The 24,820-nt window shown below is 43.3% G+C and overlaps 1 long non-coding RNA gene across 1 annotated transcript; it reads left to right on the top strand.

Moving 5' to 3' along the window:
- Positions 1-24,510, top strand: LOC122932772. The gene is made up of 4 exons (XR_006388341.1): positions 1-104; positions 20,889-20,977; positions 21,360-21,456; positions 23,063-24,510. It is a non-coding gene; the product is annotated as an uncharacterized LOC122932772 (long non-coding RNA).
- The last annotated feature ends 310 nt before the right edge of the window (positions 24,511-24,820 follow it).

Consider the following 24,820-nt stretch of genomic DNA (forward strand, 5'->3'; position numbering starts at 1 on the left):
CTGGGACCTGTTACTTGTAGAAGTCAGCAGAGCAGGACAGAAACTTGGAGAGAATGTGGTGGAAGCTTTCAACATTCTCAAAGCAGGTGAAGAAACACCCTGGAGTAAGTCCTGCTTTTTGTATTATTTTACCTATGTTAGCTTGTAGGTTACTAGTAGACATTGTAGTAAGTGTAAGGTTTGTAGATCTACAGTGATAATACAGTATATACTAACCAGTTTTTATAGTTTTTAGTACAAATGCATCTGCCATGTCACAGCCCTCAATGTTTCTATTATTGGTATTGTACTTCTCATACTGGAGATTTTAGATAGTACAACAGAGCCCAGCTAACCTTCACAAGATAATAAAGCCTAAAGAAAACTGGCCGAAATCCAATGTGAATAAGGTCCAGCAGGTCGAGAAGGATCCAATTAAAATTCAGTCTTTATTATCAAAAAAAGCTGACTCAAGCTGGAGTTTTTAACCTTGGATAATAAAGACTGAATTTTTAGTTGGATCCTTCTTGACCTGCTGGACCTTATTCACAATTGAAAATTTTAGATGCAACATTCATAAGCTGGTTCTAATAAAAGACTTGTCCCACATCAACAGGTGGTCTACTATTTTATTCATACCACCTAGATAATAGTAAATGTTCTTTACCAGTCTCAATGTTATTCATTGACAGATGAGTTGTCACATAATAATGTAGTTCCATAGGAAACAGATTGTTCCATATGGTTAATGTAAGTGGTGAGAGATCTCAGTTACTGTGATGCTATGGACCATTTCTCTTGGATGAGGGATGCCACTGGTCTGTTGGCATGGTCCAAGGTGTTTGCTGCAGGATGCAACCTGTCGTAGTGAAGTCCTCATAAAAAAATGAAAAAACAAGACTTTATCAGGAAAGATTCCTTCTCATTTTTGCTTCCATGTGAGGACACTTCTTTCAGGTACAATATGTATAGGTGTTGTCTGAGCGAGGGGTGGAACTGGTAGTCTCCTACAAGAGAATATAATGTAAGGTGCAAGACTCTGGAAAGCAGCCTAAAGATTATAAACTAGCTACTGAATAGTATGTTTAGGTGAAACTCTACTTTGAAGCCATACAAGCATATTAGAAAATTACATAAATAGCAATTCCCTTGTGTACTGTTACCATATGTTGCATTTTAAAAGTAATGCATTTTTGGATTGCTACTAGATAACAGTTATCACTATTTCTTTATCCCATAATGTAGCATACTGCTATTTATCCATATACATCATTGTTGGTGTGAATGGAATGTGTATATTTTTAATGAAGATGAAAGTAAACCTTTGTATGCGCACTCATGTGCTTGGGAATGATTATGTTTAACACCACAGGGTGAAAGGTCCACACAATTTGGAGAATATCCAGAAGAAAAGTACACTTCCCAGGACCTTTCTCCCCTCCTGGATACATCCCTGAGTATTCCCACTACTCTCATCAAATCGCTTAGAGCTATTGCAGAATAACTACCTCTTGTATCTCGCCATTGTCTCAGCGTGAGGATCTTCGGGTATATAATTCCTCAGTGCTACAGTCCATTCAAAGAGGCATCGCATCACACTGCAGATGAAGTGCTGTATAATGTGGATCCTGGAATCTGGTTCTCTAGTTCTACATAATAGTGTCCATTATGCTCTGTCTGCAATCTGGTGCAATCATTGCTGCTCGAATTGCCAAGATATTATCAATGATATGTCCATGACTGAAATTGCCATTGTGTGCTTTCATTTTACCATAAACTACAAATGTGGCAAAGCTTAGTGTGTTAATACACTGGGGGAATTTGTCATATTGCTGTAATTTGTGTCAAATTTATAAAATGTTGAATTTTGTTTGATAAATGTGGTGTATCTTTAAAGATAACACTTATACAGAGATTTTACTCTAGTATATTTAGAAGTAGGGAGACCAGTGTTAAATGACAAAAACTTGCATTTTTTTTAACAAAAATTGGTAGCACCTAAAATATAAGAATTCTAGCACAAATGCATACTACATCTGTAGACCAGAATTTCACAAACTTCTTCAGCCCAGGGTACCTCAAACGAGACCCCACAAAGCAGAGGTGGACTGACCATAGACCCTATCCTGATAATTCTTGGGGGGCCACCCAAACCCTTTTCTTGGCTGCTGGTCAGGTAAATAACAATCTGGTGCTCCCGCTATTAATTAATGCTGGGAGCACCACTTACATACACAGCTGGCAGCCTCAGATCCCCCTCTTGATTCAAATGTATCGCTGTCCTCAGGACAACCATGTCATTGAATATTGCTCTGGGTGCAGGTCTATCAAACCATAGGCCAGAAGCGGCCTGTGCCCTACATCACAGGCAGATGGTATTATTTTTATTTATTTTTTCTTTGATGGCCACTTGTGGTCCATTAGGGACAATACTGGGGGCACTGTGGGGACATTATTGGGGGTTTGTGAGGGACATTATTCGGGACACGGTGGGGACATTAATGGCAGCACTATAGGGGGCATTATTGGGGCACTATGGGGGGATTTTAAATACTGGGGACACTCTAGGGGGCATTACTGGGGCCTTTTAATACTGGAGCACTATAAGGGGCATTACTTGGACATTTTTTAAGCACTTGGGCACTATACATTGCATTACTGGAACTTTTTTTTTTTTTTTTTCCTATGAGGGGCACCACAGTGGGCATTACTTGAAGTACTTTCAGCTTTTTTTATACTGGGGCATTACTGGTGCCACTGTGGGCATTTCAATACTGGAGCACTATAGGGGAACTGTTAGTTCTGGAGGCATTATTATTGCTGATGGCACTCTAGGGTACATTATAAATATTGAGAGCACTATATGGGCATTAATGCTGACATACAATAGGGGGTATATTAACTGAAGGCAATATAAGGGCATTTGTATTACTAGCATCATTTATTATGCAATATTGAAGAGGCATTTTAGAGGGCATTATCACTACTGGGGCACTATTTCAGCTGTATAGTATTTAGGGATATTGGGGAGTCCAGTGTGCACAGTATTGGGGGTGACAGCAGGATGTCACTGTTAGAGTACAAGGATGGGGAGTGTGTGTTGACAAGATGGGAAGAATGATGGAGAAGTTGGGAATCTAAGATTTCTGTGTTGCAAACTGGAGAGACAAGACATGGTTTAAACAATCATGGTGGTCTGGGTCAAAAGGAGAATATAAGGAAAGAGAACATCTCAAGAGATCGCTGGATGTAAAAAAAATACGTAGTACTGTATTCTCCTGTATGTTTGCTAGCACTAAATTACCAGACAAGATTATGAGAAAAGTAGTGCTAGCTTGGTGCTGTGGTCCACATCTAACCTCTTTAGCCTCCTCCTGATATCTTAAGAGACAACTGAAGGAGGAGGACAGAACATGGTAGCTGGCACTGGTCATCACAGAAGGGCAGCTTCTGGGGAGGTATTGTGTGTTGCTAAGGCAGGATATTCTGCATTGTGGTATTTGGTACTGCCTGGTTAGTATTTTGTGCTATACTGCGACATTTTGTTCTGCAGCAGAACCAAATACCAAAGTGCAGCACAATACACTGCAACAGCTGGCACAAATACCACAGTGCAGCACTAGATACCATAATGTAGAACAAAATATTAACCCAGCTGATCCAAATAAAATAGTGCAGCACAAAATATTGTCCCAGCAGAACCAAATACCACAGTGCAGCACAATATACTGTGCTAGCAATAGTTCTTCTGGTATTTGCTTTTGCTGGGGTAGTATATTGTGCAGCACTGTGGTATTTGGTTCTGCTAGGGCAGTATATTGTGCTACATTTTAGTATTTGGTTCTGCTGTGGGAATATATAGTTCTAATGTGTATTATTTGCTGCTGCTGGATCAGTATATTGTGCTGCACTGTGGTATTTTGTGCTGCTAGATCAGTATATTGTGCTGCACTGTGATTTTTTGCTTTGCTGGGGCAGTATATCGTGCTGCACTGTGGTATTTAATTCTGCTGCAGAACCAAATACCATAGTATGTCACAATATACTGTCCCCCTATGATATTGCTAGGTCTACTATTTAATTTGGCCCCACCGTCTGTCTATTTGGGCCCCCCTACAACATGAGGCCACTTTTAGTTTTTTTTACAGGGATACTTTAAAATTCCAGACCAGCTCTGCCACTAAGGGTCCCAAACTGGCATCAATTAATGGCCTAATTAAGCACAGAGAAAGTGGAAACTCACACATGTCCAGTGTCACTCTATTTAGTCTCTAAGGGACTTTGCTGAAAAGTAAATACTCTCCATCCCTCGTTGTGCCATAGCAAATGGAGTAGTAGCAGTCATGTACAGCCTTCCATTCCATTTTTACATACTCTGTAGGCATGGGACCCCCATTCTTGTGTTTGGTGAGAGTTCCGGCATTTGGACCCCCACCAATCACAAACTCATCACCTATCCTGTAAAGCAATGCTTCTCAACCTTTTCTTGCCAAGTACCTAGTGAAGAGAAGTTCCAACCGAGAACCCCCAAGGAACAAAATAAGGCTGTGTTCTGAGCTTCTGTCAGAAGTTGCTTCTGATTTGATGGAAAGAATAGCGCAGTATGAAGTGCTAATCTTCCTGTCAAAATAACAGACACAACATTTGGACCCATGATGGAGGGCTGTGTGTGCCCAGCAAATACTGCCCATGACAGTAATAGTAGAGAAAAAGGTTTCTGATCAGGCGCAAACACACAGGATCCAATCCGTCTCTTATAGGTGAATCTTCTTTAATTGCATAAAAAGTGTAGAACAACGCGTTTCGGGGCTCAAAGTGTCCCCTTCATCAGGTTAACAGCGTTGTTCTAAACTTTTTATGCAATTAAAGAAGATTCACCTATAAGAGACGGATTGGATCCTGTGTGTTTGCGCCTGATCAGAAACCTTTTTCTCTACAAGCATCCTTTGGGGGATTGGGCCTCCGATCCCAAAGATACCTCTTCTGCGGCTGCATTCACGGATCCCGAAAGTCTCTCTTTTACTTACATACCTACAATAGAGTTGTGTCTATTATTGTACAACCTAAAAAGGTGAGCACCTTAACTTGTTTAACAATTAAGTTTGTATTGAACCTACTACCCTATTGTGCGCCCCCCATACCCCTTTTTTTGTCTCTGTGTTCCCCTCCTGACCGAGGGGAACTCTAGACTTGCCCATGGTTACCAAGACATGACAGTAATAGTGGCATACATAGTGTCTCCCAAAAATAACTTCTCCAAGCTGATACTGTGCCATGGCCCACCCAAACGCTCATAGAAATAATGCTTCAAAAAGTCCTAGCAATATTATTTCTGCTTCCCCCAGAGTGCCCTATTAGTAGTAGTGCAATAATAGTGCCCTATACTGCCCTCAGTAGTAATAATACCCCTTAGTACCCGCAGTAATAATGATGTTCCCCATAGTTAACCTAGTAATAATAATCCCCCTATAGTGCCCCAGTAGTAGTAAAGCCCACCATAGTGCCCCTCAGCAGTAATAATTACCCATATTCCTCCAGTAGTGCTAAATCCCATCATAATGCTCTTAGTAGCAATAAACCCACCATAGTGCCCCTAAGTTTTAACAATGGCCACATATAGTGGCCCCATTAGTAATAATGCCCGTCTATAGTGCCCCAGTAGTAAAAATGCTCCCTTATAGTGTACCCAGGAATACTAGTGCCCTGAGTAGTAAAAAAAGTCCACCATACTGACTCCCAGCAGTAATAAAGCCATTATATTGCCCTCCAGTAGTAATAAAGCCCCCATAGTTTTCTCCAGTAGTAGAAATGCCCCACTTTAGTGCCCCCAGTAGTATGTATGCCTCCTATTTTTTTTCCAGTAGTAATAAAACCCATAATAGTGCCCCTCAGTAGTACTTCCCAAACTGGTAAAGGAAAATAACAAAATAGAATACTCACCTTACTCCCATCCCAAGCCGCTGTCTGCGGTGAGGTGCAGGAACTAGGTAGACCCCAAAATGCTGCCATCTGCATGTTATCTCGTTCAATTCATCTCCATCATGTCTCCCTGTGGATTATCTCTTTGAAAATTTGAACTTGTTATACACCTTTTGGACTCACATGGTTCACATGTGGATTTTTTCTTATTCAGATTTTATCCTTTTGTTAAGAAGGAGTTAATAAAGAAGCAAAGTAATATTTGGAAGCGTCCTGTTGCATTCCTGGACGAGTTTGGGAGCCTCATGAACTATGCACTGGCTGTTGGTGTTGATTTAGTCTTCAGGACACAGGTCTCTTCCGGCCTGCCACCTGGGCTCAGGCAGTTGCGATGACGATGATGTCATTGCATCATCAGCATCATCCTCTTCCTGGCCTGTGGCCTATGAGGGTGATTGGCGGGGGAAGGTAAGACTTGGGCCCTGGAGGACAGTGATACAGTTAAATGTGGAGCAGCTCTAGCAACCAAAGTGAAATATTCCTGGATGCTAGGGCAGACTTGTGTACCACTTGAGGGCTCATGCACAGGACCGTATGTATTTTTCAGTCCGCAAAAAACGGATCCGCAAAAAATACGAATTACATCCGTGTGCATTCCGGATTTTGCGGAACGTAACAGCTGGCCCTTCATAGAACAGTACTATCCTTGTCCATTCACCAGCACTGAAGAACGTACTATCCTTGTCCATAATGCGGACAATAATAGGACATGTTCTATTTTTTTGCGGAATGGAAATACGGACATACGGAAACGGAATGCACACGGAGTAACTTCCTTTTTTTTTTTTTGCGGACCCATTGAAGTGAATGGTTCCGCATACGGTCCTAAAAAATAAAAAAGAACGGACACGGAAAGAAAATACGTTCATGTGCATGACCCCTAACCATGTGGCATGTATTCCAAGTCTTTTTGCACCAGGGACCGGTTTCATGCAAGATAATTTTCGTGTGGACCGGGGGGGAGGGGCGATCGCTAATCGTGCAGATAACAAAACACAATGAAGTGCATATTACTGAATCTGTAGCCAACATCACCAATAATAACACTATATAAAGGCCAAATAATGCCCATGACCATATCCATGTAGGTCCCAGTCATTAAGGATGTTTTTAACCATCGGCTATGGATTTCAGCAATGGATCCGAACTATATGATAAACCCATGCATAACATTTATTTATGAATACGAAAAGGGGCACTGATGTTACTTGTATACAGGTAATTCAGACACAACATAGTGAAAAAATTGTACCTTACCAGATCTCCCTTATTATTGTATAAGTAACATTAAGTGGTTTCTAAAACCTTACAAGATATAAAATATTATTCAAAGGGACCCGAACGGATGCATGATTTGAGGTTCCGGGGCTCTGATGCAAAATTTGGAACAGGTATCCTCCTATATGTGACAGATGAACAGTTGGAGCACCTGAAGTACCTGTTCCCAGATGTGACTGCATCTTTTGCACCTCATGTGATTACCCATTGAAAATGCACACAGTGATGTCACTGCACAGAAATACGTGTTACAATTATATCAAAGAAAGCATAAATATACTGATACATCTGCCACAGGAAAGTCTCAATACAGGGATGATGAGCATATCGATGTCACAACAGCAAAGATAACAGACATCGCTCTGTGCAGCGATATAGTCAGTAATGTCATAGAAATCAAGTCACAGTGATGTTGTGGCACATGGACTAAGGACCATAGTGAAGTAATATCGGGAGAGCAATAGTCACAGTGATGCACACAGTAATGCCATACTACATGGATAATTAAGCATTGTGATGTCATAGGAAAATATTATTGCACACAGTAATGTCACATCAGGAGCGTAACTACCATAGTGGCAGACAATGTGACTGTTATGGGGCCCAGGGCAAGAGGGGGCCCAGTTGGGATCATCCCCTCTTCTACTGTGGGTGAAAACTTGGTCAGGACTCTACCCTCTAAAGCAGGCATGTCCAAACTGCGGCCCTCCAGCTGTTGCAAAACTACAACTCCCAGCATGCCCTAATAGCTGTAAGCTACCCAGGAATGCTGGGAGTTTAAGTTTTGCAACAGCTGGAGGGCCGCAGTTTGGACATGCCTGCTCTAAAGGAACAACTTTACGCAAATGAGGCAGTGGATAAAATTGCCCAAGGGTCATTGAAAAGGGTTTAACTGGAAACCCTTCTGTCTTGTGTGGGGGGCCTGGTTTGATCCTTGCTATGGGGCCCTTACTTCTTTATGTATGCCACTGTGTCATATTATGGGTAGTAAACCGAGTGATGTCACAGATAATAGCTAGGACCACAGTGATGTCACAGATAATAGCTAGGACCACAGTGATGTCACACCACGGGGATCATACATTGCACCATGATGCAGGAATGAAAGATATTGATGTCTTAGTACACAGATAATAAATATTGGGAGAGTATTTCTTATGGAGGCAAATCGACCTTTAGGCCTTCTCAGACCCTAAAAACCAGGGGGGGACGGAAAACTGATGTGTATACAGATGAATGTGCCGGAACCTGCTACACCGCCCCCTTCCATTTCCACCTTCACCACACCACATTTTTTTGCCACTTCAGAAAACTGTCATGAAGAGGTTGCACACAAAATTAGCAACTTTTTAACGCCACAGAAGAGGCGTATATAGCAAGGTAAATATCCCCCAGGTGCAATTACAACTTCTGTACCGGATCTGAGGAAAGTCGCACCAACATTTTGGGATTAGTACGGTAAACTACCATATCAGCCATATGAAAAAGTAATAATGGACTGTTTTTGTTCATTTTCACTGTAAGTGAGCAGATACCTTTATTAAACTGAGTTCAGACAGATGCCGATTGAGTATGGAGGAAATTTCCATAGTTGCAATATGTTTTATACCCCTGCAATTAGGTTGCCATTGCAAAATGTACAAAAACACAGAAAAAATATACTATAAACTATGAAAAATTTGACACATAGTTTTTGACAGTAGAACATTGTGAGCACAAATGTTAGATCTTCCCCACCAACACTGATATCCTGTCCTGAATCGCTCACCGCCATCCACACTTTTATTATTTCCACAGTTTGTAAGTGAGAGCTATTCAGTGTGCCATTGGTCCATTCCAAATGAGACAATCAGCAGCAGTACATAGCCTGGCAGGGGACTCTAGCTTAGTTAAGGTCAAGTGCTTGTGTATAGTATCCAATTGAGGGCAAAGCTTTCTTTCCCTTGGGACAAACACAGGCAAAGTAGACCTGAAGACAGCAACAAAAGCCATTATTCTGAGAAATGGAGAAACAAAACTCTTATTAGTGCGTTAAGGAGGTAGGGTTTGACCCATCAAGTGCTGGACAGGGTTGGGATGCTGCCAGGATGATGTATTGCTACTAAGATTACTATGCAATTTTTTTTGTCCTGTTTCATTTAGCCAGCAATTAATCTTGGAAAGGTTGAGAAAAGTAAATTGCAAAAATATATCTAGATATTTGTACAATTATTTAGTTAAAATAAATGTATAATGGGCTTGGTTACCAGTATATTAAAAAATTAATCGGAAACCCAAAAAATCTGGGGTTTTGGCCCTGGGTGATTTGTCCAGGGTCCAGAATGTAGTGATCGCTCCTGCACTGTTACTTTCAGGGGTACTATTTGCTGGACACAATTATTTTTGAGGGCACTGTGTGGCAATAATTATTTAAGGAGGAACTATCTCTGTGGTCAGTGTTGGACTGGGGTACCTACGGCCCACCAGTAACATTTATTATGGGGGCCCATCGTATGGATACATTCAAATATATTAAATAATCTAACATGTTTTTTATTTGCTAATTTTTTTTTTTTATATGAACATAGTCTGGTTGAAGTGCTGTACATTGAATATATATATATATATATATATATATATGTAGTGCAGGAAGTCTACTGTGTTATGTGCCACTAGTGCAGGGGGTGGGAGACTAGGGGCCCACCTTACTCAGGGGCCCACCGGGGGATTACCCTGTATCGCTGTGGGCCAGTCCGAGCCTGTTTGTGGTGCTACTATTTATGACACTATTATCTTTGCAGTATAGTGTACGGGAAAAAAGAAAACTAGGGCCCTCCCAAGAGCAGGGGCGGGCTGGAAACTTAAAGTGGCCCTGGAAAAAATAGTAGTCTGGTCCAAATTGATAGAGGGCAGGGCCAGCAATACCATATTGTAGCACATTATACTACCCCAACAGAGCCAAATACCACAGTCCATCACAAAATACTGCCAGCAGCGCAAAATACATCCTCAAAAACTTCCACTGGCCGGCCGTGAAGAGGGCCCAGGTGGCCCCCTGGGAATGGGCCCACCGGGAGATTTCCCTGTAAGGTGTATGGTCAATCCGCCCTTGCCCAAGAGTGAAACCTGACAGGTAGACAGCTTACTGAATGAAGTTGTGCATCCTTAGGCACAACTCTGGTCACAATAGCTGAAGCTCTGCTCCTTCGAGTTCAAGCCACAGTTCCTCGAAAAGTAGGAAAGAAAAGGAAGAAAAAATGGGCTATATAAGAGTGCTTCTATGTGTATACAAATATTTTGTTAAAAGGACAGTTAAAATTACTAAGAAAGTGGATTATTAATTTCCTCAGGCACATGTGCCTCTATTTTTGTCCTCCATTTCACGTTTTGTATTTGGGGGCACTGGAGAACACAGCGGGCACAGTTTTGGGGGTAGCAGCAGGATGACACTGTTGGGGCACAGGGACAAGGAGTTTGTGTTGAGAAGGTGGGAAGGATGATAGAAAAGTGAGGAATCCAAGATGTCTGCATAGCAAACTCTGCAGAGATGCAATGTAACTGGAAGAAGTCATCATGGAGGTCTGAAAATGAGGAAAGAAAATGTCTATAACCACAGGGAATGTTGTATTCTCGTTTATGTTTGGTAGTGTTAACTCTAATTTGAAATAATATCTGGCCAGCAGGAAAAGGCGATAAGTAGTTCGAACATTTTTGAAACCCTGGCAACTCCCCTGGTTGGAGTCAAAGTGATTTTGTGATAGATTTATTTTGTTAAAGTGATATTGCATTGTTTAAATATCAAATTAATTCAAACATGAGCTGTGTGCGCTCAAATTTGTGTATTGCTCAGCGTTTCAGGACAATCAGCACATTCCCAAGGAGAATTGTATAAATGGATACATTTTACTGTAGGCCAGTGGACTACAGGCCCCAAAAATTAATCATTCACCGGACAGAAAACATCAAGTGATTATGTGGCTGGAGGTATATTAGACGGTCATCGGATATCAATTTTAATGCAGGCCAGTGGAGTACAGGCCCCAAACATTAGGCATTCACCGAACAGAAAACATCAAGTGATTATGTGGCTGGAGGTATATTAGACGGGCATTGTATATCAATTTTACTGCAAGCCAGTACAAATACATGTCAAATACATATCTTTAAAAGAACAAAAAATAATAAATTGGATTAAAAACATGGCTAACGAAATCCCCCTTCTTGAAAAAACCCAAAATGATAATAGTTAAAATTCTATAACACGTGGTCGTCACAGGTGTTGAATTCCTCCGTGGCCCCAAACATTAGGCATTCACCGGACAAAAAAAGGCCTTTTATGCCGCTGTATTTACATAGGACAGGGACCATAATTTGTTCTGGGTTGTGGCGGATATGTGTGGGCTGGCATGAGTACATTTAATTAAATGTGGTCTTCACAGGTGTTGAATTCCTCAGAGATGCCTCATTCATTTTTAGAAATGTGAGGTAGTCCACACTGTCGTGAGCTACGCGAGTGCGCTTATCGGTCACGATCCCCCCTGCTGCGCTGAACGTCCTTTCAGACAGGACTCTCGACCAGCGGCAAGCCAAGAATTCCATGGCAAATTGTGCCAGCTCTGGCCACAGGTCAAGCCTGCACACCCAGTAGTCCAGGGGTTCCTCGCTTCTCAGAGCGTCCACATCAGCCGTTAACCCAATGTAGTCAAACACCTGACGGTCTAGGCGTTCCCTGGGGCTGGATCCGGAGGGCGGCTGTAGGGTTGGCTGCAAGAATGATCTCATATCTGAAGTGACCAACACATCTTCAAACTGCCATCTTCTTGCATGCACTGTAGGATTGGTACCCGCAACTGTTTCTCTGTGGGTGGAAATTTCTCTGCCAGCGCCCACAACAGCAGAATGCAGCTCTCTCGAAGCAAGGCCTGGAAATGCTGCTTTCTGACAGCCCTCTGTGATGCTGGTAACATGTCCGCCTTTTTGTGTTGGTACCGAGGGTCTAAGTATGTTGCCATCCAGTACTGGTCCTTGCCCTTTATGCTTTTTATACGGGGGTCCCTCTTCAAACACTGGAGCATGAAGGCTCCCATCTGCACTAAATTGGAAGCGGTGGAGCGCCCTGGCTCCTGCTCATCGCCCAGGAGAATGTCGTCCTCGGTCTCCTCCCCCCATCCACGGACAACACCAGGGATCCCAGAAAAGTTTAAAGCATCCTCCTCTGACTCCTCTTCAGACTCCTGCTGACTTGTCTCAGATGTAGTAGCCCCCCCAGGGAATTCATTCAGCATTGCGACTTCCTCATCTTCCTGCTCCTGCTCCTCGACAGCTTGATCAATGACACGACACAATGCATGCTCCAGAAAGAAGGCGTAAGGTACAATGTCACTGATGGCGCCCTGGCTGCAACTGACCAGTTTGGTGATCTCATCAAATGGCCGCAGAAGTCTGCATGCATCGCGTATGATCAGCCACTGGCGTGGTGAAAAAAAAAAAAACTCCCCAGAACCTGTCCTGCTGCAGAGTTTGTACAGGCTTGTCTGGAGCAGCCTAACAAAGCATGTACAAGGTGGAGTTCCAGCGCGTCGGGCAGTCACAAATTAGACGTCTGACGGGCAAGTGGTGTCACCGCTGAACGTCAGCAAAGCGAGCCATGGCCGTGTAAGATCTTCTAAAATGACCAGAGATTTCCCTGGCCTGCCACAAGACGTCCTGGACCACGGGGTATTTGGCAACGAATCACTGCACGACTAAGTTCAGGACGTGTGCCATGCACAGCACGTGTGTCATTTTTCCATGTTTCAGCGCGCTCAGCAGATTGGCACCTCTGTCACACACCAGTTTACCAACTGTCAAATTGAGCGGGGTTAGCCACTGATTGGCCTGTGACCACAGAGATGAGTGCAGGACCGGTGTGGCTCTTGGCTTCCAGGCACAACAGCCGCAGCACAGCATGGCAACGTCTCACCTGGCACGTCAAATAGGTTCTGGGGAGATTGGGGGGTGCAGCGGAAGAGGCAGTAGCATTGGAAAAGGAGGAGTCAGTCGAGGAGGAGATGGAGGATGGAGGAGGAGAAGAAGAGGCAGGCCTGCATGCAATCCGTGGCGGTAACACCAAATCCACATGGGTGCCACGAGTTGCATGCTTGACAGCCGTCAGAAGGTTCACCCAGTGGGCAGTAAAAGTTATGTACCTTCCCTGCCCGTGTTTGCTAGACCACGTGTCTTGGCACCGACACTGTGTGCCAGAGATACATTCACTTGCCGCTGAACATGACCATATAGCTTTGGGATGCCCTTCTGGGAAAAATATTTCCTTCCGGGGACCTTCCATTGTGGTGTGCCAATGGCCACAAATTTTCTAAAGGCCTCTGAGTCCACCAGTTAATATGGCAGTAGTTGGCGGACTAGCAGTTCCGACAAGCCGGCATTCAGCCCTTGGGCAAGAGGGATATGTTCAACTTTTTACGTTCGAACATTTGGGCCACGGAAGCCTGCCTTTTGCCAGATAAACGCGATAACGGCATGGTGGAAATTGGAGTGGAGGACAAATGGGAGGAGAGAGGAGAAGGAGAAGAGGCAGGACATGGAGCGCCAGGAGTGTGGCTTTATGGGTTCTGATGGTGTTGCTCCCACTGGGTTTGGTGATGGGAGGCCAGGTGTCTTCTTAAGGCGGTCGTCCCTAGGTGAGTGTTGGGCTTATCGCGACTTATGCGTTGATTGCACAGGCTGCAGATGGCAACACTATTGTCAGCAGCTGACACGTAAAAAAAAAAAATCCCAAACTGCGGAGCCATCTGCCGGTATCCTGGGAGCGCCAGATGTGACCGTGCATGGTGGAAGGCTCACTCCAGATACATTTGCAGTCTGCTTTTTGCCTCCTGTGCACTGCAAGTTCTGCCTGCTTCTACTCCCTATCTGCTGCTCCGTCTCTCCCTCTGAACGCCCTTCCTCTCTTGTGGGCACCCACATGACGTCCATAGACACGTCATCATCTTTACCTTCACCACCACTGACATTTGAGATCTCGGAGTAGGCAGCAACAGCGGGAAACGCCCTCCTTGGGCTGATCAGTGTACTGTTGTCAGACCGCTAGGTGGCGGCCGTTGCTACCTCCTCTTCCGATGCCAAGAATGACTGCGTATTGGTATGGTCTGGGAATGGATGGAAAAATAATTCCTCTGACTCGAGTGGAGGGGCTATGGTGGTGGTGTCTTTGGGGGTGCACACAGAAGAGAGTGAGGAGGGTGCTGATATAGAGGATGAGGAGGGTGCAGAAGCGGAAGGCTGAGTGAGGCACTCAATCAACTCTGGTGCGTCCTCTGACGTAATCGCACGCACCTTCTCCAACTTCCCACTTAGGCTCCGGCCTGGTGCACCTGCCCAACCCATACCACCCCTGAGGAATGGCCTGCCTCTTCCTCTGCCTATAATTTTCAAAATGACCCTGTGACAAAGTCCCTATAGAAGAGCAGTATTTGTGGGAAGCTGGTGTATCGCAGGCCTCAATCTATATTTGGTGGAAGCCGGTGTATCACACCCCTCAATCAATATTTTGTGGAAGCAGGTATATTGAACCTCTTAATCATTTTTTTTTGGGGGGGGGGGGCAGCAGATATATCACACCAGTTGCAATTAGATATTCGAATAGCGTTTGTCCCTCTGTCTAGCTGCGGTATCTCAGCAGAACCACACACAACTGCTGCACAATACAAATGCACTATAATATACTTTCTATGTTAGAAGGTATATTATAGGTATATCACACCGCTCTATCAGTTTTGTTTGGGGGGGCAACAGGTATATCAGACCTGTTGCTATTACTTATTCCAATAGCGTTTGTCCCTCTTTACAGCTGCAGTATCGCAGCAGAACCGCACACAACTGCTGCACAATACAAATGCACTATAATATACTTTCTATGTTAGAAAGTATATTATAAGTATATCACACCCCACCCTTCAGTATGTCACACCTATCGATAGCACACCAATACCAGTCCTTAAAAGTACTTTTGTGGACCTATTAGCTAGAGTTTGGTGTCCCTAACAGTCTGTCCCTGCTCCACACAGCAACCTCTCCCTACACTGGCAAAAAACAAAATGTAAAATGGCTGCCAGATCGGGTTTAATTATAGGGTAGGGGGTCTGTCCATGTGCTGAAATGTCTCAATTGGCTGTCCTGTCCCACCTGATGGATGTATCATGGGTCAAAGTTCGGCGCTATGCAAAAAATATGGTGTGTGCAAAGTTCACTGCGAAACGACCTCTAGGTGTAACGGCAATGCCCACATTGCTCCTAGAGGCTCATTTGCATATATTTAAACATTATTTTGCTCTGCAATGCGGCATATATGAACATGGGACCAACACAGATGCCTTCAGCTGCCAAGTGCACATGTAACAGGTCAGCCAGTTTCAAAGGTACAAATCTTCTGGAAGATGCCATTTAAAGGTATTGTCTCATCATAGAAAATGGGGGCATATAGCTAGGATATGCCCCTATTGTCTTATAGGTGCAGGTCCCACCACTGGGACACGCACTTATACTGAGCCCCGGTCCGGCCACCATCAAGCCAGTTCCCCACAGAAGTGAATGGGAGCGTAACTTGCATGCGCGGCCCCTGCTCCCTTTCATTTCTATGGGGCTGACGTAAATAGCCCAGCCAGTGCTCGGCTATTTTCGCCGGCCCCATAGAAAATAAATGGAGGGCTGCTGCGCATGCGCAGTGCACCCTCCTTCACTTGCGGGGCTCTGTTCTCGATATAGGTGCGAAAACCAGCGGTGGGACCCGCACCTATAAGACAATGGGGGCATATCCTAGCAATATGCCCCCTATTGTCCATGATGAGACAACCCGTTTAACCTTTATTAACTCTTTCAGAGGGACAGATGAAAAAAAAAAGCATCTGCCATAAATGTTTGGTGTTTTAAATTTTGTTTCATTACTACATATTACCTTGATTCTATGGCTCAGTACTACTGCAATGATGTGTAATGATGTATGATATGTATGCATATAATAATAAAATATGTATAGTTTTTATGTTTTACTGAAAGTGTGGCTGGTCAGCATAAGAACTTTTATGGGTTTTTGCTTCAAGAATGAATGTGCGACTACTGCACCTGCCACTCCTGATCTCTTTGAGCAGCGTTACACGGACCAGAGCGGTGGTTGCCTTTGCCACCCCCAAACAGCTTAACATTATAGTTAATATAATACCACAGAAAAAAAAGCACACAGTAGTGAGGGTGCAAATCCTTCAAATAGACCAGAGACCAAGATCCACTCAATAGTAGTAGAAAAAAAGGCAGCACTCCATCATAATGTGAAAAAGGTGGATGGTTTATTAACCCATCTAGTAGCATATAATACCACACTACATATAATTTGCTCCGGGCTGACAGTCATCATAGTGATATGTACTCTCTCAGTCTAAAAGCATAAAACACACAAGAAAAATAAAAATACAAGATAGAAAAGAAGGAAAAACTTGAATTAGGTGTCTATCTGTAAATTCAAAAAAGTGAGAGTGGGCACCATAACAAGGGCAAAATGGAGGCTCCCTCAAATGCTATTCATGTTATGATGTGATAATGCCATGACAGTCAGATGCCTTTTAACCCTCCTACTAATTTCTTGCAGAATTGTAATGGACACCACACCAGCTAACTAGTTTAACTTTGGGCTAAACCTAAGGGCATTGTCCTGTGGTTCCCTGGTATTCATCCTTCTGCTCCTGTACAGCGATCTGGAGTTCGTTGCAGGGAACCAGCCAGGCCACTACCTCCTGCAGTAGTCCTGGTGTAGTTGGCCGATGACCTATTGGGGTCAGAGACACCAGTGTGAAGCACCAAGGCTCAGGTAAAAAGTGTAGTCTGAACACAGTCCATAATCAGGGCAGGCTAAGTACTTGCGTATTCCAAATAACAATTCCAAGTTTAGGGCAGGCGGAGTACATCTGTAGTCCAGGTCACAGTTTCATGGTCAGGGCAGGCGACAAGGAACAGAATCGGTAGACAGAGAGGGTGCAGTAACTGGGTATTCAACAAGAGGTGGATCCACAGCCCAGCTAAATAGGAAGGCTGATAATCAACTTAACCAGCACCTGGACTAGGGCAGAAGGAAAGGATTCATTATCCTAGCACTGAAAGGAAGTTCACAGAGCACTAGTCCCAATACACACAGGGAGAGTTGAGTGATGCCTGCGCATGTCCAGGAGAGCAGGACAGCGGCAGACATGTGCCACCAGCCTAACAAGGATTTAATGGATTAGTGGCCCTCAGATTGCTTTCCCTTAATTGCATGTGAAAGGTCTTGTGGAGAGGAGTCCTGTATTGGTTCATGTTACCCATGGAAAACAAAGATGGGGCAACCGTGTTTGGGTCCTCGTCATTTATAAGACTCTTAGTAGCCACATCGGCTGCCTCTGTGGTATAATTATTTTTACAACTCAAGTATTAGCCAGCCCGATGATGCCATCATGCCATGGCTGTTTCCTATTTTCAGTCCAAAGAACAGATCCTTGAAAAACAGACAGCTTCTGGGGGCATTCCAGCTTGATAGGCTATTCTGACCTATCAAGCACATGGGACCGTGAAAAACATGGAGTGTGCATGGCCCTGTTCAATTGTATTGGTCAGTGTGCAATCCATTAGCACCCTGAAGACAAATATGGTGGGGTGCATGAGTCGTAAATATGACATATCAATAATGAAAACATGTATAGAACTATAAATATGGTATTAATGTGGAAGACAAAAGCATAATGTAAGTGTAATAGTTTATATAAAATATTTACCTTTATTGTGGTCCATTACAGTCCTCCACAGCTAAATAAATAACATATAATAGATATGTAAGGTGAAAATTGCATTAGACTTGAAGTTTAGTGTCACATAAAGTATGAATATCGGGGTAAATATCAGGTATTTCCAGCTGCCTACTAATCTATCTCAAAGATGCTTCTGCTAAAAATGAATAATAAAACACCTGCATCCAGAGAGCTCTTATATTAACACCTACAGTTCTGTAATATTATTATTCATAGCTGTGACATCATATCCATGAGAACACAATTACTTGGGCTACATGGTGGGAAGAAAATGAATTTTATTCTTCCAATTAAAAGGAAGATCAAAAAGAAGAGTTTCTTCAAGTTTAGCGGTTAGTTGCAGTCTGTCACATAGATAGATAGATAGGATGTTGCTGCTTCATGTATTTTTACACAGCTGTGTTTTGTCCAACATGGGCAAATAATTGTAACAATCTCTGCTCCAGAAGCCAGGCAAAGAAGTAAGAGAGGGAGTAGCCTGAGAGTTGTGGCAATATTTATCTGCTCTTACTTCTTACATGGAGCAGAGAGGCAGAAGAGGTCTTGGCTTGAGAGCAAATACGTTGAATCTGTTCACTACTTAATTCCTGCTGTAAGTGCAGTGGCCCATGCCCGCCACCATCCCACTCTTCATGGCGGCATGGCCACCTCGCTACTCATTTGCTCCCTCACTTCTGCAGTCCAACGACCTGTACTTCCCCCCTCCATTCCCATCTACTCCTACACCTTCAAGGATGCCCGGCTTCCAGAGCAGCTCCCCACTCACTCTTGCAGACTGCAGGCCTACTTTCAGCCAGCACTGCCACTTGCTGCCTGTAGGGTGCACTCTTTCCTGCTCTTAAAGGGCCATCACATGTGCACCCTAATTTTATGCAGCCAATGGCTGATCACGCAGTGGTACTTTAGGCATTCGCTCCAGTGGGGAGGTGCCTGAGCAATATGTTTCAGTTTGCTAGTTCCTGATAAGGTATGTTTGATGTTTGATTGGCCATGTACCAACTTCTGCCTGTTTCCTGGGTTTTGATAATTTACTGCCTGTCCTGACTTCTGTATTGACCCTGAGCTGCCTGCCATGACCCAGGACTGTATACTGGATTGCATATACTCTGCGTCCCCTAACCTTGTCCTGTCCTTGATTACAGTTTTGCCTGATCCCTCAGTGCTGTCCCAGCATTTATTTTTTCCATTTAGATAAATGGCTGTTTGTGTTATTATATCATTACCTTGTTTTGTAATGCTGCCACCCTGTGGTCACTCTTGTTATAGTTTTCCTGAAATGTATTATGTAAATTCAATTGCCTTTGCTCTCTGTTATACTCCTCCCTTTCTGTGAAATCACATTCTGTGCTCTGTTCCTGTGTCTTCCTTTCCTGCAACAGACTCAGAGCTGGTGAGAGCATTTCATTTGGACCTCTAATGTCCTCTAGTATCCTCTAATTTCCTCTGTGTTTTGCTCAAGGTAAACTCAATAAATTACCAAAGCATCTCCATTGTATTCTCCTCACTGGATTTTCACATACATATGGTACCACGACCTAGGGATATTAGTGAGTTCAGCTGTCTACCATTGCTTGTACAGAGATTACCACTCACAACCAGTCAGAGACTTCTCTAACGTACATCTGTGGCAGAATACCCTCAGTGTTCTGCTGCTCCAGTGTCTCCTGATCCCAAACTTCAGCACTAACTTGACAGAGACTACTTTGAGGGGTGGCAGCCTGGTGGTTCCCCTGCAGTAAACCCCAGATCCCCGGGGCACTTAGATAACACCCTTGGGAGTAGAACTAAGATAACATTTGTTCAAGTGATAGCATGGGTCCACACCCACTATGTATCACCTGCATTGAAATTTCTCAATGTCAGTTATTGTACTTTTAACCTGGTTGTTGTGTATGTAAATTGTTAGTATCCTTGCATTTTGGACCGGGCTTGTCTACATGTTTACTCTTTTCCTTCCCATGCATACTGCTGTATTTGACCTCAGACTGTTAAGTGACCATTCTCATGACTTTGCATCTCTGCACTTTTGTCTCTCTTGGTTCTAACTTTGGCTTGCTTCTGACATTGCTATTGGATACTGTTTTGGCTCTGACATTTGTCCACTCTGTTTTTGACCTCCGCTGGTACGACTACTCAACTTGTCCACTCCATCTGCCAGCAGCTCCCCACTTAATGCATCATAGGAATTCATACCACCTGGAGGGACAAGGACTCAGGGTTAACTAGTTTGGTTCCTGAGTGGGATCGGCCTTATTGGGGTGGCTATTCTGCTGTAGGCAAGGCTGCTGTATTTATACGGTTGTTGCAGGGCAAGCTCACAGCTCTTGCTGAACCAGGTAGCTGGCAGTGGATGCGCAGTTTGCAGAACAGGTTACTTGTAGGCTAATGTGAAGAATATCACCTACGATGTGTGCTTAGCCTTTTTTTTATTGTGTATGCCTAGTGATAAGGAGTTATGTCTAACCTTATACTCAGAATATGTCTATATGAAAGAGTGCTGCCCAATCTCTTTGTTTGAATCACTAAAGTCGTGGATTCAAACCCAAACAAGATTTGAACTGTATCTTTGTGGATTTGATTTCCTCTTTCACTCCAATCGGTCAATGCGTCCTTTTGAAATTTAGATTGTGAGCTGTGCTGGAGAGAAAATATTGACAGCACTGCAGAATATGTTAGTACCATATAAGCAACATAAGTACATGAGACTCTAAGATATTGGAAAAATTATGTGCTGATTATTTAATTATGTACTGTAATCAGAACATGATAGTGCCCTGTGTATGTATTGGCGGTACACACTGTTTTGAATATATACTAATATACTATGTTACTTTTGTCCTACAGTTGGTGCCTTTGCTTGGTTTCACAATGTTGGGCATCACTAATGGAACCATCTACCTGATGAAGTCTGCCCTTTCCAACCCAAAATTAAGGTACAGTAAGACAAGAAACACTATGCATCTCTTAACATCGCTTCAATACATTTCCAAAATATCACTGCAGTCCAAACATTTGGATAAGAAAATGCAGATACTGGGCAATGTGATGCCCCAGTATTTCCACTGCTATGACTGGGATTGCTGCTACTTTGTATCACGCTCACACTGACTCCATCTGCTGCACTGCCATCTAATACTTATTGGGTTTCATTCTATCAACCACAAAGAACTGCCATGAAAGAAACTTCTTGGCCAATGTTAACGCAATCAGTGTTCCAAATCTCACAAGATCAGTCCATTAATGTCCTTTATCTGTTCTATGGCAGGGCAGACAAAAAATAATTTGACTTATATTTTCTGTTCTGACTTGTTTCAGTTGGGTAAAGAAAGAAGAACCGGAGCCTTGGTATAAATGAGGTCCAGACCTCTAGAGGAGAGGTGAAGACCTACAGATGCTCTTATAATGAAAACAGGTAGAATGGATTGAAATCTAAATGACTGTACTTGTACATATTGTAGTGGTAGATTGCTCAGCAGATCAGATAGCCCCCACATCAATGTCCTAAAAGCATGTCAATCTCTCTAGTTATTCCTTTCCTGAAACCTCCAGCTGAAATGAGGTATTAGATGGGCTATCATTTCACCTTGTTTTCCTATATTCCCACAAGGTTCAGTTCAGCATGTGCCTTTGGTCTTCGTAGTAAGGCCTGCATCTCCCTATGGGGCTAAATAAAATTCAGACACAATACATTTCCATGTAAATTATGATTACACATGGTGGAGTTAAGATAATGTTTTGGGGTTGATAACATGAGAATCTTTATATTTCATTTTATAATCTTTCCCAAAACTTCTATACATTAAGTTTAGGAAAATAACCAGTCACCTCGCTGAGGTGGACACACATGCTCACTTTTATCCTTCAACTGCCTCCTGAGTTGTGATAGGGAAAAAGTTGCAGCAAAACGGACACGCCCTCTAAGCTGCCAGCTTGATATAGATCTATTTAGTGCAACACGCTCAATGCCTATATACAGTATATATCTATATATATATATATATATATATATATATATAGTGCCACACACTCTTTGCCCCTTGTATATAGTACCAGGTTCTGTGCCCGTTTTATACATTACTGTAGGCCTGTGGCCCTTCTATTATAGTCTGTGCCCCCTGTATACAGTGTCTGTTGCCTGTGCTCCCTATAGTGTCTCCTGCCTGTTGTGTTCCCTGTAGTGTCTCCTCCATGCTGTGCCCCCTGTATACAGTGTCTGTTGCCTGTGCTCCCTATAGTGTCTCCTGCCTGTTGTGTTCCCTGTAGTGTCTCCTCCATGCTGTGCCCCCTGTATACAGTGTCTGTTGCCTGTGCTCCCTATAGTGTCTCCTGCCTGTTGTGTTCCCTGTAGTGTCTCCTCCATGCTGTGCCCCCTGTATATAGTGTCTCCTGCACACTGTACATTCTGTAGTTTCTCCTGCCTGCTATGCCCCCTGTATATAGTGTCTTCTGAATGATGTGCCTCTCCATGTACCCCCATATATAATTACTCCTGTCTACTGTGCCCCCCATGTGCCCCCCATGCCCCCCATATAATATAAAATGTCTCCTGACTCCCGTGCCTCTGGCCTGCTTTGACCACTGTATGTAATGCCTCTTGCCTGATGTGCCACACGCAAACACACCCATAGTATATGGATACTCACCAACTGTCCCCAGTTCCACAATGTCCTGTAGTGATGCAGACCTGGCCTCACAATGACATTGCCGCCATCTCAGAAGAGCAGTTCCTTGTCCTACCAGTGCTGCCAGTTGTTCAGTTGTATCTGCATCCTGGGGACACAGACACAGTTGAGTGTAGGATCCCAGAAACCATTGACCAGGGGCCAAAAGCACGGCTCTTTCTGGCCTAGCGCTGCCTCGTTGCTGGACTCTGCTGACTCCTTCTCCTGATCACATGTCCAGAGAACAGAGTCACTACTGGTGCACTAGTTTATGAAGGCGGTACATTGCATTTATATCTGGTTTATCTATTGTATTATTTTATTTATATATATAATATTTTTTTTTCTTTTTGGTAGGATCTTTAACATTTCTCCTGAAGAAGATGCTGAGCCACTGATTGACCACTGCGAAAAATTGTATTATTCCTTTTCCTTCTACATGAAATCACAGCTATCTCTTTTTACTCTGGGGGAATGAACATCTTGTTTGACCAGTCCAACAATAATATCTTTAAAGTAACACTAAACCTCTATAAACACTTACAAAAAATATTTAAATACATGTATAAAAACCTCCCACTTAGATGTGCCTCCAAGTCTATCAGCTGCACAAGCAAGCAGTTTTGCTGAAATCTTGGAGCACAGAGGAACCCTGTTCTCCCTGTCTCCTCCATCTTCAGCAGGAGACTGGAAGTTCAGGGGAGATGGACGGAGCTTAGCCCCCATTGAGTATAATTGAGTCCATAGTCTGTATAGTGCTGATGAATCTGGGACCAGAGAAACTCCAAGGTAACAATTACAACATAGATAGTAAGGCAAATAAAAATATATAATGGGTTCACCCAAGTAAAAATAATAGCCCCACCTGTGCATATTCCGCTTTATACACCCAATTAAATAAAACTGAATATCTAAAAATATTTAAAAAGACCAAGGCTGTACAGTGGTAAGGTAAAAGCAATTTAATCCATATAAAATTAAAAAGTATAAAAATACAAAACAGTAACAAGAATAAAAATATAAAATCAATTCAATCTTAGTCCCAAATGAAACATGTAGCGGGTCCCTCGCTATAGTAACTGATATTGTGTGGATGAATTAACTGTCCATACAAATGTCCACAATACCAGGCTGGTATCAATGCTAGTATTGGATCCTTGGATCAATGTTGTGATGAGATATATTTAATATTCAGCCAAACCCAAGTTTGTAGAACTCGTGGCAATTAACATGAACATTAATGAGAAGTTAAAGAGTTAGGTGAGGATTGTATGTTTGTTGTTTGCATTTACCTTCAGTAAAATTGCTACTCTTATTATTACCCTAACTTTGTGTAAACTACACAGCTTTTACTGAGACCCGAATAGGCAAATACGACTAGCTACGGCACAATTTGGCAGCTAGAAGGGGTATTTATTTAGGTACATTTAGTATTACCGCTCCACATGCTATGTTACCCAGATTTCCGCTAGATGGCAGGCAATTGATTGAAATGACCATCCTGCTTCTCCCACTCCAATAAAATACCTCCTCTTAAAGTCTGTCAACTGGACAAAATGTCTTTGTGTGCGTCATATTGGCATGTCTAGCAGTCAATGATGTCTCACCAAGAGGTCCACTACCCAAAAGTAGTTTTTATTACTCATTACTTTTTGTTACTCATTATCCACTACTGACTAATTCTCTATACCAGTGATGGCAAACCTTTTAGAGACCGAGTGCCCAAACTGCACCCCAAAACCCACATATTTATCACAAAGTGCCAACATGGGAATTTCCCCTGAATACTACAGTCCAGTATAGTATATCTTCCATGTACTTTTCGCTATAAAAGCCTGTTTACACTCAGTGCGCTGCCTGTGGTGTTCATAGTACGCCTGCGCTGATGAATGGCAGGAAAAGTCTAAGGCCTCCTGCACATGACTGTAGGTGTCCCGTTGCCATATTGAGGACCGCATTTGCGGATCCGCAATACATGGGCACCGCTCCACGTGCATTCCGCATCACGGATGCGGACACTTTCACTTTAATGGGTCCGCCAAATCCGGAGATGCGGAATGGTGCGGAACGGAAGCACAGAACGGAACCCTACGGAGAGGTTCCATGGGGTTTCAT

The sequence above is a fragment of the Bufo gargarizans genome, chromosome 3 (assembly GCF_014858855.1).
Source record: "Bufo gargarizans isolate SCDJY-AF-19 chromosome 3, ASM1485885v1, whole genome shotgun sequence".
In the NCBI taxonomy this organism is placed as follows: Eukaryota; Metazoa; Chordata; class Amphibia; order Anura; family Bufonidae; genus Bufo; species Bufo gargarizans.